Raw genomic sequence first — 15,475 nt, forward strand, 5'->3', positions numbered from 1 at the left:
GTTTCTCCTGCCTATCTTGATTCAGACTTGTAACTCATCCAGCCTGGGCTTTCTCATGATGTGCTCTGCGTATAGGTCAGACAGAGTGACAGCAGACAGCCCTGTCACACTCCTTCCTCAATCTTAAACCAATCAGTTGTTCCATACAGGGTTTTAACTGTTGCTTCTTGACCTGTATACAGGTTTCTCAAGAGACAGGTAAGATGGTCTGGTATTCGCATCTCTCTAAGAGCTTTCCCCAGTTTGTCATGATCGATACAGTCAAAGGCTTTCGTGTAGTCAGTGAAACAGAGATAGCTGTTTTTCTGAAGTTCCCCTGCATTTTCTATACTCCAGCTGCTGCTGCTGCTAAGTCGCTTCAGTCGTGTCCGACTCTGTGCGACCCCATAGACGGCAGCCCACCAGGCTCCCCCGTCCCTGGGATTCTCCAGGCGAGAATACTGGAGTGGGTTGCCATTTCCTTCTCCAATGCAGGAAAGTGAAAAGTGAAAGTGAAGTCGCTCAGTGGTGTCCGACTCTTTGCGACCCCATGGACTGCAGCCTACCAGGCTCCTCCATCCATGGGACTTTCCAGGCAAAAGTACTGGAGTGGGGTGCCATTGCCTTCTCCACTATACTCCAGCAAATGTTGGCAATTTGATCTCTAGTTCCTCTTCTTTTTGTAAACCCAGCTTGGACATCTGGAAGTTCTTGATTCACCTAATTCTGAAGCCTAGCATGCAAGATTTTAAGCATGACCTTACTAGCATGGGAAATGAGTGCAATTGTCTGATGGTTAGAACATTCTCTAGTACCACCTTCCTTGGGAATTGGGTTGAAGATTGACCTTTTCCAGTCCTGTGGCCACTGCTGGGTCTTCCAGATTTGTTGACATAATGAATGCAACATTTTGATGGCATCCTCCTTTAGAGATCTGAATAGTTCTGTTGGAATTCCATCTCATCCACTAGCTTTATTAACAGCAGTGCTTCTTAAGGCCCACTTGGCTTCACACTCCAGAACGTCTGGGTTTGGGTGACTAACCACACCGTTGTAGTGATCGAGTTCATTAAGAGCTTTTTTATACAGTTCTTCCGTGTATTCTTTCCATCTCTTCTTGATCTCTTCAGCATCTACTAGGTCTCTACCATTTTTATCCTTTATTGTGCCCATCTTTGGGTGGACTCCATGCTTGCAGACTCCTGAATCCAATCACTGGGGTTTGAAGAAAAAAAGAAAAGGCTATATAAAAAGTGTTGAGTTCTAAACTCTCAAGTGATAAAATTTAGATGATTCAGTACTACTGACATATTTCTAACCCTGGTAGAATCCACCTTGTTCAGGAGGAGGGACACACGCATGCACATACATACACACACATACACTCGCACACAGATAGACTTTTATTTATATGCACTTACACATTTCACACACACCCGCCCTTGGCCTTCACACCAGGGCAATTGGCAGACACTCGTATTCTGGGATCCTTCAGGCTGAGAGCCAAGTTAAAAGACAGACCAAGTGCATAACTGCTCTGAGCGCCAATCTATAAAGGTAATACCATTTCTAATGGAAATGAGAAATATGGTACCATTTAACTCAGATCTCCATGTGTGACTACTTCTATAACCATCAAATTGCAAATCAGTCCTGCTTTAGCTCAGTAGACAGTAGAATGACAAAAACTCTCCTGGTGCCAGGTCTACTCCCTCAGTAAGAAACTGTTGCATTAAGACTGGAAGGACACCATCAGAAGCACATCTCTAATTCTTAGTTTGCCTCAGCTACACCATATCTTGGTCCAGACCTGTTTGTGCAGCGAGTGTTCTACTCTATTTCTAGTGCCAAAGTACCAGAGGCCTGAGCACTGTGCCCAGTCTCCTATTCCAACAACATTGTCTTCTTCAGCTCTCATGTGTGGTCCACCACATGCAGTCCAGTGCTTGTCTCTGCACTTGGACTTTCCTTCTAATCCAGTGAGGAATTTGTGGAACAGACCTTGATTGCCTTACTTGCCTTCAGACCTCTCCCAAATTTGACTTTACATATTAGATTTCCATTTGGGCTTGGGGTAAACTACTTTTCTCTTCTTGTTATTTGGCTATCAGACATGCTGCTAAATCTCTCTAGCCTTGGGCTGGTCTAGCCTAGCCTTTGGCCTTCCTGGGATCAGCAGCCTTCTCTGGCTTACCAAGCATCCAAGGAATGCTTCCAGGATACCCCTGCTTGTTGAATGTTCAGTATCTGTCCTCTCTTCTGAATGTACACTCTTTATTCAGCACTCTTATCTCTAGCACTTCACATGGGCCCTGCCATGTTCGGTTCAGTTCAGTAGCTCAGTCAAGTCCGACTCTGTGACCCCATGCATTGCAGCACGCCAGGCCTCCCTGTCCATCACCAACTCCCGGAGTTTACTCAAACTCTTGTCCATTGAGCCAGTGATGCCATCCAACCATCTCATCCTCTGTTGTCCCCCTCTCCTCCCACCTTCAATCTTTCCCAGCATCAGGGTCTTTTCCAATGAGTCAGTTCTTTGCATCAGGTGGCCAAAGTATTGGAGTTTCAGCTTCAGCATCAGTCCTTATTCAGGACTGCATATTCAGAACTTATTTCCTATAGGATGGACTGGTTGGATCTCCTTGCTGTCCAGGGGACTCTCAAGAGTCTTCTCTAACACCACAGTTCAAAAGCATCAATTCTTCGGGGCTCAGCTTTCTTTACAGTCCAACTCTCACATCCATATGTGACTACTGGAAAAACCATAGCTTTGACTAGATGGACCTTTGTTGGGAAAGTAATGTCTCTGCTTTTTAATACGCTGTCTAGGTTGGTCATAACTTTCTTCCAAGAATCAAGCATCTTTAGTTTCATGGCTGCAGTCACCATCTGCAGTGATTTTGGAGGGCTCCCCCCCGAAAAAAAAGTCTGTCACTCTTTCCCCATCCATTTGCCATGAAGTGATGTGATCAGATGCCATGACCTTAGTTTTCTGAATGTTGAGCACCTCACGTGAGGCCTGCCATGTAGAAGTATAGATAAGTATTTGTCGAATAAATAAGTGAATGTGTATTTATTTATTTTGTTTGCAGGTACATGACACTTAGGATGTGCCTGGAAATATTGTAAAGATTTTATACACATGAAACTCACTGAAATTTTTTTTAACATGCCATTTATCCCACTAGACTGTTTGTTCCTTGAGGACAGAATTTGTGCTGATCTCTAGTACAGTGTCTGACAATATATTTTGATTACATGAAGACATCTATAGTTTTAGTTGTTAAAACTACGTTTCTGAATCTATGTCTTCCTACTGTGAGCAACATGAAAACACACATCTCTTAACTTGTAAATGTTCATGTTTAAATGGGGAAAAAATAAAAACAAATGGGCTGTGTCATGGCCAAATTATCTTATTTTCTTGCTTGAAAATTCCTGTTACTATTAAGTTTCATATTCTGTTATTTTCTTTTGCTGAGCTATCTATTGCTGTATAACAGATTACCCCCAAGTTCAGGGTAAGTTTATATATACTAAAATTTCATCTTGCTCACCACTGTGTGGATCAGACATTCAAGGAAGTTTCAGCTGAGCAGTTCTCACTGGGGTCTCTCACACAGTTGCAGTCAAGTGTCCGCTGTGCCTACAGTCATCAGAATCTCAGCTGCACTGGACATCCACGGTGGCTTGCACAAGCCTGGCAGTTGATCTCGGCTGTCAGGTAGGACTGCAGTTTGGGTTGTCCACCAGAGTACCTACACCTGGCCTCTGCATGTGGCCTGGGCTTCTCAGAGCATGGGGGCTGGGTCCCAAGGGAGAGCTATCTGGAGAGCAGGTATTCAGAGAGAACTAAGCAGAAGCTGCCAGGCCTTGGAAGTCACATAGCATCACTTCTCCTAAATTCTATTTCTTCCAAATAAGGCCAGCCCAGGTTCAAGGCAGTAGAAGGGGAGAATTAGACCCTGCCGTTTTATGGGAGGAGTGTCAGAATTTGTGGCCATCTTTTCAAACGTCCACAACAAGGTTAGCCCTGAACTGATGAATGAAGAAATAATGCCTGTGTAAGCATATTTGGAAAACATGCTCTCCCAAATCCTCACTTCTGTAAAAACTTGGATTCTTCTTCTCTTTTTGTCTGCACTATGTGACTGTGGGATTTTAGTTCCCTGAGCAGGATCAAACGCAGGCCCTTGGCAGTGAGAGCTTGGAGTTCTAACTACTGAACCACCAGGGAACTCCCTGAATTTATTCTGAAGTGTTATTAGGTCCAAAATTAAGACATTGTTTTTGTCACAAGAAAAGGTCTACTTATACAAACTTCTGGGCATAAGGTGAAAGGAAGGAAAAAACAGAAATAGAATGAAAGTCAGAGGTGGCCTCTACTTACCTGGCAGGATCCACCACTCCAGATATTTCCTCCTTCATCTGTTTCCATACTTGAAATCCCTCCAGTGAAGGCTTCTACCAAAGCTTTAGACAACAATCACTGCAATATAGAAAACACTTAGAGAAGAATAGCATTTTAGTCTTTTGAAACTATTACCCCTTGGGTGTTAAAGTGTGAATGAAGAGGCCCTGTTGGTTGAACATAGATTTGTTCTTATAGGCATGATCAAAATTCTGAGAAACTTTAAAATTTTGCAAGAAAAAATGAAAAAGAACTCAGTTATTTAAGTGGAACATTCTTGTATTGTCATCCTACAAAGGTTATATTTATGAACCGAACTTCCCATTCCCTTTAGTGATTTGGTAAATCCCAAAGCAGTGTCAAGATAAACAATAAATTGCATCTCAGAAGCAATGAGTAAACCCTAAACAGGAATGGATCCGTTCACATCATCATCTGATATACGGAGACTGCTACTCTACAGTATTTATTGGTACTTATCTCTTGAGGTAACACCTTCAAATCAATAGTTCTTTTCTATTTTTAATGTCCTTCTGCCTTTAACCTGTTCTTATGTCCATTTTTCTTACTGAACATAGATTTGTGCAGAGGATTGAGTGTTTTTCTAGGTTATTTTTTTTTCCTCTGTAGGAACAGATTGTATTTCATTTGAAGTGTGTTAAGTTGCATCAGGCTTGAAAGATTGACAGTGTACCTTCATTTTGGACAAAAAGGAAGCAATTCTCATGTCTGCTGGGTGAAAACTGAAACTTAGGTTTTATGTATTTTTAAATTATTTTTTAAATTTTATGTATTTAAAATTATTTTTAAATAATTAAAAATTATTTAATTTTTAAATTAAATTAAATTAAATTTATTATTTAAAATTATTTCTACGTGGTAGAAAACACGTAACATTAAGTCCACCATCTTAACTATTTTTAAATGTACAGCTTCAGTAGCGTTAAGCATGATCACATTACGATACAACCTTTCACATCCTTATGTACTTTTTTGTGTATGTACATCTTGGTCAGAGAAGCAAGTAGCCTCCCGCCCTATGTAGACAGGCTTGATCTGTTGTCTCAGGCCTCAGACATGGTTGAATGGGGAATTTAGAATTAGGTGTTGGACCTGTAAGAAACCAGGGAGGCATTAACTCCATTGGACCTACTGTGCATTAGAGGCAGACGTACCATTTTCTGGTTACAAAGTTACAGGATGGGGTATTATCTTTACTATATCACTGCTTGAGTTTCAGGACACTGTGCAAGGGTCAAAATGGTCACTTGTGCCCCTAATGTTACTCCTGTTAAACTCTCAGTCAGCTTGCACCCCTTGGCTTTTAGCCATCTGTGGACTGGAAAGACTCATCTGAGGATGACAAAGCCAAAATATACACCTGTAATTTCTGAAGCTCAGACCCTTCAGTTAAACCACGTCTTAATACCACCTGTTCAAAAGGACCCAATAAATGTATTTTTAGGGGCTGATGTTCAGAAATCTGCATGTTAGTAGGTTCTGAAGTTAAACAGTGTTGGCTTGTGACTCCCCTGGAAAATAATTTTCATTGTTAGAAACCTTACCAGCTAAGGAAGTGAGAGTTGTTCCTATTTTTGACATGCCAGTGATCAAATGATAGCTATGAAACTGTATGAATTTTAGATTGCAACTGGTGACTTCAATTTTGCAATATCACTAAATGATTTCTTTGTTTTCTAGAGATTTTTTTTTTACTAACCTTTTCTTTTGAAAAATTTTAAACCTAACAGAAATGTTGCTAGAGTAAGTACAATGAATTCCTGATGACCTGTACCTAGATCCACCAGTTTGTAACATTTTGCTATGTTTGCTTTTGCTCTCATTCGAATTTGACGTGTATTTTCTTTATTGAGGTGAAATGTACATAATATAAAATTAACCATTTTGAAGGGAACAATTCAGTAGCATTTGGTACGTTCATAATATACTCATTTACATTTAGGTCCAAAGCATTTTAATTACCTCAAAATAAAACCCATATCCAGTAAGCAGTTACTCCTCATTTGCCTTCTGCCCAGCCCCTGGCAACCATCAATCTGCTTTCTGTCTCTATGGATCTGCCTGTTTTGGATATTTCATATAAATGGAATCATACAATATGTGACCTTTTTGTGTTTGGCTTCTCAGTGTAATATGCTCGGGCTTCATCCACAAGGTAGTGTGTATCACCACTTTAACCACAGACACTTTTCACTCACTTAACATCCTCCTGTTCCCACTTCACCCTACAAGCAGACTGGACAGGAACTTGTGGTCTTGAAACTGAGCCAGACTCTGTGGGGCCTTCCTGGCAACATACCCTCCATGTCTCCTACCTCTTGTTTATAAAAAGGATTTAGCCTCTTAGACCTTCCCCACGTTCCAAAGAGTATGTTTAATCAGAGAAGTGAAAAAATGCAGAAACAACAACAATAGCAGTCAAGCAAGACAAAATTACAGCAGTTTAACCATAAAATGAAATCAAAGACCTTTAGTTCCTCCTTAAGGGTTATAGATAATATCCTGAGCCATACCTTGAATTGTTTCTGAGGATACTAAAATCATACCAAGTGTCAGAAAGTAACTGCATGCTGACCACAAGCATGTAGACCCCAGACTGGTTGGAACCAGAAGGTTGATGATGTTAACTTCCAATATACCACCCAGTTACCTCACCACAACCAATTAGAAGAATGTCCACGAGCTGATCATGCACCCTACAACCTTCAAACCTAATAATGTTGCTTTTAAAAACCCTTGCCTGAAAGCCATGAGGGGGTTCGGATCTTTTGAGCATGAGCTACCCATTCTCCTTGCTTGGCCCTGCAATAAACACTGTCCTTTCCTTCACCCAACCCCATGTCAGTAGGTTGATTTTGCTGCAAGTCAGGCAGGCAAACCCAAGTGTGGCTCAGTAACCATCTCTTCAGTCCTCTCCCATAATTTTGTTCTTCTTCTTCTTCTTTTTTTTTTTTTTTCTATCAAGTGCCTCTTTGGGGGAAAGGGTGGCTGTTTATTCAAGTATATGTGTGTCATATCCCATAGACTTATTTAATAGTTTAAATGGACATAAAGAAGAAAATACCCAAAGATAATCACACTAAATAGCTATATCACTCTGGATATGTCACTTAATCTCTCTTGCACTTAGTTTCTTCACAGCGAGACTGGATCCAAGCCCTAAGAGTCATTGTAATGAAAATTGTATGATTCTTTTCCCCAGACATTCTGGCTTATTTGTTCCTTAATCTGTTATTATTCCAGAGAGCTACTTTTTCTCTGTGGTATATTAGAGTAAAACTGATACTGATGAACCACTGGGTGTGTGATCCTGGAGGTTATAAACCATAGCTTGGATGACTTTACAATTCGATTGGAGCTAAGAAATAGATGAGCATGTGACAACAGGGATATTTATAACCAGAGGACAAATCTTGTTAGGAGGGATTAAATATTCATTGCTGAACAGCATACGTACCCTGTAGAGAAACTGGTAGAAGTGCCAACAAGAAATATCAGTCTGCCCTCGTCTTCACGTGCCACTGCCCTCTTTGATTTGACCAGTCATCTGTGGGTCAAATGGCTACAGAATGCTTCTGGAAAGCAAATGGCACTTTTACCTAGCTGGTACACCAGACAGAACATTCTCTCTTGAATTTTAGTGCTCAATTTGTTTTTATTTGTTCTAAACTTTTATTATAAAACTTTTCAAACACACAGCAAAATTGAAAGAATGTTACCATAAACCCCTATATGCCTACCTCCTAGGATCTACTGTCAACATTTTATTGTACTTGTGTTATTATATATTTATCCATCGTTCTATCCATTCATTGATCCATCTTTTTTTTTTTTTTGAAGGATTTTGAAGTAAATTACACATGTCCTTATGCATGCCATTAGAATTTTAGGCTTTGTTTATCAGTTTTTCTTTTGATGTAAAATGTATATACAATGAAATATGTAAATCTTAAAGTATGCATTCATTGAGTTTTGACAGCTGCACACAACTGGTTGATCCAAAATGCTATCAAAGCAGATAATGTAGCATTTGTTTTTTAATTTAATTTTTATTATAAATATGTTGTTCTCCAAACTGTGATAGCATGACTAGTTAAACTGAAAGACTACAGTCACCTGCCCCTTCCTCTCAGTCTCATCTGTCTGCTTCTCAAAGGCAACTACTTTGAAATCTTTTACCTACTTCTGGGAATTCTTTCTATATCCCTGTATAGAATGTCAATACTTCTATTACTTAAGTTTTCAATTTTAGAATTTTCTCTTGGTTAGCTATTTGGGAGAATAGGATTTGGATACCTCAAACAATTCCTTTAACATATACTTTTTCTTCCCTCCACCCTGAATATATTTATAGCATGTATTTGGTTAAATTAATATGCAGTGTTTATGTTATTTCAACTATGTAAATATTGCTCATAGTAGACAGTAGATATGATCACATTCTATATCCAAACTTTGTTTTTTCCTAAGTTACTAATCACCTGTTTTTTTGGTTGCTTTTAAAATATTGTTGTTGTTCAGTCACTAAGTCATGTCTGACCCTTTATGACCCCATGGACTGCAGCACTCCAGGCTTCCCCATCCTTCATTATCTCCCAGAGTTTGTTCAATTCATTAACATTGAGTCGGTGATACCATCCAACCATCTTATCCTCTGTCGTCCCCTTCTCCTCCTTCTTTCAATCTTTCCCAGCATCAGGGTCTTTTTCAATGAGTTGGCTCTTCGCATCAAGTGGCCAAAGTATTGGAGCTTCAGCATCAGTCCTTCCAATGAATATTTAGAGTTGATTTCCTCTAAGACTGACTGGTTTGATCTTGCAGTCCAAGGGACTCTCAAGAGTCTTTTCCAGCACCACCATTCAAAAGCATCAATTCTTCTGTGCTCAGCCCTCTTTATGGTTCAACTCCCACATCTGTACATGACTCCTGGAAATACCATAGCTTTGACTGTATGGACCTTTGTTGGCAAAGTGATGCCTTTGCTTTTTAATACTGTCTGGCTGTCTAGGTTTGTCATAGCTTTCCTTCCAAGGAGCAAGCTTCTTTTAATTTCATGGCTGCAGTCACCATCCATAGTGACTTTTTGGGAGCCCAAGAAAATAAAACATCTGTCACTGTTCCACTTTTCCCCCATTTATTTGCCATGAAGTGATGGGACCAGATGCCATGACCTTTGATTTTTTTAAGGTTGAGTTTGAAGCCAACATTTTCACTCTCCTCTTTCACCCTCATCAAGAGGCTCTTTAGTTCCTCTGCACTTTCTGCCATTAGAGTGGTGTTATCTCCATATCTGAGGTTGTTGATATTTCTCCTGGCAATCTTGAATCCAGCTTGTGATTCATCTAGCCTGGCTTTTCGCATGATGTATTCTGTGTAGAAGTTAAATAAGCAGGGAGACAATATACAGCCTTGTTGTACTCCTTTCCCAATTTTGAACCAGTCTGTTGTTCCATGTCCAGTTCTAACTATTGCTTCTTGGCCTGCATACAGGTTTCTCAGGAAGCGGGTAAGGTGGTCTGGTATTTCCATCTCTTTAAGAATTGTCCATAGTTTGTTGTGATCCACACAGTCAAAAGCTTTAGTGTTGTCAGTGAAGCAGAAGTAGATGTTTTTCTGCAATTCCTTTGCTTTTTCTATGATGTTGGCAACGTGATCTCTGGTTCCTCTCTGCCTTTTCTAAATCCAGCTCGCACATCTGAAATGTGGCTCTCATCAGTTCATCTCTAAGCTCTCTGAGAAAACTTTCAAAATCTTTTCAGTGTGGTTTAACACATTAAATAGTGCACCAGTTCCATTTTCTCTCGGAGGCATCATTCCAATCTTTCCTGTTTGTTCCCTAGGCCCTGAGGGCTGCCCTCAGGACCCTTCTTCACCTCCTCTGGCCTGTGCTGGATTTCTTATTTCTGGATCCTACATCTTCTTCATGGTTCCATCCCTCCTTTTGATGAAACACATCCTGCAGTAGTTTCTTGAACAGGTAAACTCTGAAAGTCAAGTCTTTTTATACCTCGCCTATCTAAAAGTGGGGTTTTTCTGATAGCTCAGTTGGTAACAAATCCGCCTGCAATGCTGGAGACCCCGGTTCAGTTCCTGGGTCAGGAAGATCCCCTGCAGACGGGAAAGGGTACCCACTCCAGTATTCTGGCCTGGAGAATTTCATGGATTGTATAGTCCATGGGGACAATCCATGGGGTCACAAAAAGTTGGACATGACTGAGCAACTTTCGTTTTAACGGATCTAAAAGTATTTTTATTCTAGCATCATATTCCAGTGATCATTTGTCTATCAGTTCAGTTCAGTTTAGTCGCTCAGTCGTGTCCGACTCTTTGTGACCCCATGAATCGCAGCATGCCAGGCCTCCCTGTCCATCACCAACTCCCGGAGTTCACTCAAACTCATGTCCATGGAGTTAGTGATGCCATCTAGCCATCTCATCCTCTGTCGTCCCCTTCTGCCTTCAATCTTGCCTAGCATCAGGGTCTTTTCCAGTGAGTCAGCTCTTCACATCAGGTAGCCAAAGTATTGGAACTTCAGCTTCAGCGTCAGTCCTTCCAATGAATGTTCAGGGTTGATTTCCTTGCAGTCGAAGGGACTCTCAAGAGTCTTCTTGAACACCACAGTTCAAAAGATTTAAAAAATATTTATTTATTTGGCTGTGCTGGGTCTTAGTTGCAGCATGTGGGATCTAGTTTCCTGACCAGGGATGGAACCAAAGCCCCCTGCATTGGGAGCACAGAGTCTTAGCTACTGGACCACCAGGGAAGTCCCAGGTTTTCAGTGTTTAGAAATATCTTCATTTGGCCTCCAGTCTTTTCTTTTTTTTTTTTTTAGGCAGAGCCAGGGCAGGGTAGGGGGAGGAGTTCAGTTACTCACAGTGTTAAAAGTTCACATTGAAATCAAATGAAGCAAAATCAGGATAAAGTGAGACCTTGATTAATGCATCCTCCAGCAACAAAGCAGCTGAAAGCAGAGTGAAGTGGAGACTTGTCAGAGCGCTCTTTTGACTCTGCCTAAGGCAGGCAGCAGGAGAGGAGAGGTGACAGCACCCCTCAGATTCCTCCACGACAAGCTGGGAGCCTGGTGTAGTTGGGAACGAGACTGTACTGTGCTGAACCAGGTGACCCAGTCATCTAGGAGTGGGAAAGAACCGTCTTTTGCTTCACCTGGAAAGGAAGAAATAGGAGTTTCCTGCCAAGCTCTAGTGGGGCTTCAGTATCGCATGACTTTTGTGTCTCTATCTGCTCAGGGGCCAGACTTCTAGGCGCTGAGCCATGGCTGACAAGAACTCGTGGTCAAAGTTTGGAGATTTGAGACTTCTTTTTTTTTTTTTTATAATCTCCTAGATGGGCTTCTCATCTTGCCATCTGGGCTTCCCTGGTGGCTCAAAGGTTAAAGCGTCTCAAAGGTTAAAGCGTCTGCCTGGAATGTGGAAGACCCGATCCCTGGATAGGGAAGATCCCCTGGAGAAGGAAATGGCAACCCACTCCAGTACTCTTGCCTGGAGAATCCCATGGAGGGAGGAGCCTGGTAGGTAGGCTACAGTCCATGGGGTCACAAAGAGTGGGACACGACTGAGCGACTTCACTCATTCACTCACTCACTCATGGTACTGCTGCCACCTAGTGTTAAGCAGAAGAAAGCCTGTTACGACCGCCAGGAACAGTAAGACCATAAAATAAAGCAAAAGCCACCTTTTTCTGGAGAAGCCAATGGCAACCCACTCCGGTATTCTTGCCTGGAAAATCCCAAGGAAGAAGGAGCCTGGCAGGCTGCAGTCCATGGGGTCGCTAAGAGTCGGGCACGACTCAGCGACTTCACTTTCACTTTTCACTTTCATGCATTGGAGAAGGAAATGGCAACCCACTCCAGTGTTCTTGCCTGGAGAATCCCAGGGACAGAGGAGCCTAGTGGGCTGCCCTATGGGGTTGCACAGAGTCGGACACGACTGCAGTGACTTAGCAGCAGTAGCAGCAGCACCTTTTTCGAACCCCTTCAGCCTGACTCTCCTCCATTCTCAGGAATATATAAATAATAATTTCTGTGCCCAATCAGGGCACTAGCAGAGTTCATAAAATCATAGGGGGAAAAGGTGAGGCTTAGCCAGATGGATCCTGTTCCAAAATAATTTCTTCAACCATCTAAGGCCTATGAGTTCCTAATGAAAGCTGTGAGGTTTGTTTTGGTTCGCTGAGTGTTTTCCTAGTAGTGGCCTGGGGCAAGTGTTAAAACTAAAGATTATGTCAACTTGAGTGTACATTCTTAATTCTTACCTCTCGGGCAGTAGTGCTATCCAACAGAAATATTATGCAAGCCACATATATGATTTTAAATTTTCTAGTTATCACATATTAAAAAATAAATAGAAACATGAAATTAATTTTAATAATGCATTTGCATTAGTTAAAGAACATATTTAATTTTAATGTACTTAAAATAGACTATTTTACTTCAGTTCAGTTCAGTAACTCAGTCATGTCCGATTCTTTGCGATCCCATGGACTGGAGCACACCAGGCCTCCCTGTCCATCACCAACTCCTAGAGCTTGCCCAAACTCATGTCCATTGAGTCGGTGATGGCATCCAACCATCTCATCCTCTGTCATCCCCTTCTCCTCCTGCCTTCAATCTTTCCCAGCATCAGGGTCTTTTCCAATGAGTCAGTTCTTTGCATCAGGTGGCCAAAGTACTGGAGTTTCAGCTTCAGCATCAGTCCTTCCAATGAATATTCAGGACTGATTTCCTTTAGGAAGGACTGGTTCGATCTCCTTGCTGTCCAAGGATCTCTCCAGAGTCTTCTCCAATGCCACAGTTGAAAAGCATCGATTCTTTGATGCTCAGCTTTCTTTATAGTCCAACTCTCAATCCGTACATAATTACTGGAAATAATGGGATTAACTGGTTCTTATTTGGAAGACCTAACGGATTCACCCCTAACTGCACTCAGCATAACATGGGGGTGCAGACCTGTGCTATGACAGCTGAGACTGAGCCAGTGAAATGTTTCTCTTAGAGCCAGGGCCCGCTCCTCCCAGGGGGGTCACTCTGGGTTTGTGACCAGCAGGGGTGGCCTGTCTGTATTGTATTTGTGGTATCTGGTTGAAGTGTTCCCTCTACAAACCTGACCCCAGCAATATCACAGAAGAGGGGCAGGCCAAGATTGTCTGGGTCCTGCGGGGTGTGTTGGAGAGGAGTGTATGGTCAGGCCCCCCAAGATGCCTGTTGTCTTGCTGTCTGTCCCTCCCCTGCCCGACCAGTGCCTGCTTCGCCTGCACCCTACGCACACGACTCACCCTCCTAGTACTTTCCCCAGACCCCAGCTGGTGATTATGCTTATCAAAGGGGTTATGAGGAGAGGGGCCCCCTACTGGTTTCCCTGGTAACTAAGGAGCCCACCTGATGTCAATTTTGGCTCTAACGGGCACCCTTCCCCTCTCCCGAGGAGTGAAGCCTGCCACCATGCCCTGCCTCCCCTCACCCCACACGGTGGGGTGTTCCCCCAGGACCTTGCTTCAGACAGGTAGGCTCCCCCATCCATTAAACCATGATGTCTCCGTCGTGCACTCGGGGCTCTTTCTTTGGTCTTGAAGCTGGGTACATTTAGGGATTATAGGCCTGCAGGGTGCAGCCCAACACCACCCCAAAGCCCTCCCATTCCATCCCCACCCCTAGCTTATAAAACATCTTTTGGTTCATACTTCCCCTCTTTGTGAAATCAGTATGTTTAGGTTCTTCCTTTTTTTTCAGAAGAGCTGCAACAAGTCCCTGTGAGGGTTCAGAAGGCAGCTCCTCAGCAGCCACACCCCCTCGAACATGTACTTTGTTCCATGTACAGTTCTCATGGTTGCTTCTTGACCGGGTTTCTCAGGAGACAGGTAAGGTGGTCTTGGTATTCCCATGTCTTCAAGAATTTTCCAGTTTGTTGTGATCCACACAGGTAAAGGCTTTAGCATAGTCAATGAAGCAGATGTTTTTCTAGAATTCCCTTGCTTTCTCTATGATCCAACAGATGTTGGCAATTTGATTTCTGGTTCCTCTGCCTTGGATCTCTGGTTCCTCTTCCTCCAGCTTGTACATCTGGAATTCTCAGTTCAAATAGTGCTGAAGCCCAGCTTGAAGGATTTTGAGCATAACCTTACTAGCATGTGAAATAAGCACAATTATACAGGAGTTTGAACATTCTTTGGCATTGCCCTTCTTTGCAATTGGAATGAAAACTGACCTTTTCCAGTCCTGTGGCCACTGCTGAGCTTTCCAAATTTGCTGACATATTGAGTGCAGCACTTTAACAGCAGCACCTTTTAGGATTTTAGCTAGCTCAGCTGGAATTCCATCACCTCCACTAGCTTTGTTCATAGTAATGCTTCCTAAGGCCTACAAGATTTCATACTCCAAGATACCTGGCTCTTAGGTGAATGACCACACCGTTGTGGTTGTCTGGACGGTTAAGACCCTTTTTGTACTATTCTTCTGTGTAGTCTTGCCAGCTCTTGTTAATCTCTTCTGCTTCTGTTAGTTCCTTACCGTTTTTGTCCTTTATAGTGCCCATTCTTGCATGAAATGTTCCCTCGATAGCTCCAGTTTTCTTGAAGAGATGTCTAGTCTCTCCCATTCTCTTGCTTTCCTCTACTCCTTTGCATTGTTCATTGAAGAAGGCCTTCTTATCTATTCGTGCTCTTCTCTGGAACTGTATCACCATGTGATTAAATTAAGCGTGGTCTTTGACCCCTACATAGGCACAGGGCACCATGAGACCTCTAAGGAGGAGTGTCCGTCTCAACCAGTAAGCATGGGCAGGGAAGGAGGAGGACTTTCTGAAAGAAGGGGCATGAGCCTCAGCTGTATCCTAAAGGAAGAGGAGGCCAAGAGGAGGAGGAATGGTATTCCAGGTCCAGGAAACAGGAGGAGCAAGGCCTGGAGGCTCCTGTATGCAAGAATTTAAGAAGCGGTATATTTCAGTCAGAGCATCAAGAGACATAGAGAAGGTTAGAGGAAAAGTTGGAGAAGGAAATGGCAACCGATTCCATTATTCTTGCCTAGGGAATCCCATGGACAGAGGAGCCTGG

The sequence above is a fragment of the Oryx dammah genome, unplaced genomic scaffold (assembly GCF_014754425.2).
Source record: "Oryx dammah isolate SB20612 unplaced genomic scaffold, SCBI_Odam_1.1 HiC_scaffold_23, whole genome shotgun sequence".
Lineage (NCBI taxonomy): Eukaryota > Metazoa > Chordata > Mammalia > Artiodactyla > Bovidae > Oryx > Oryx dammah.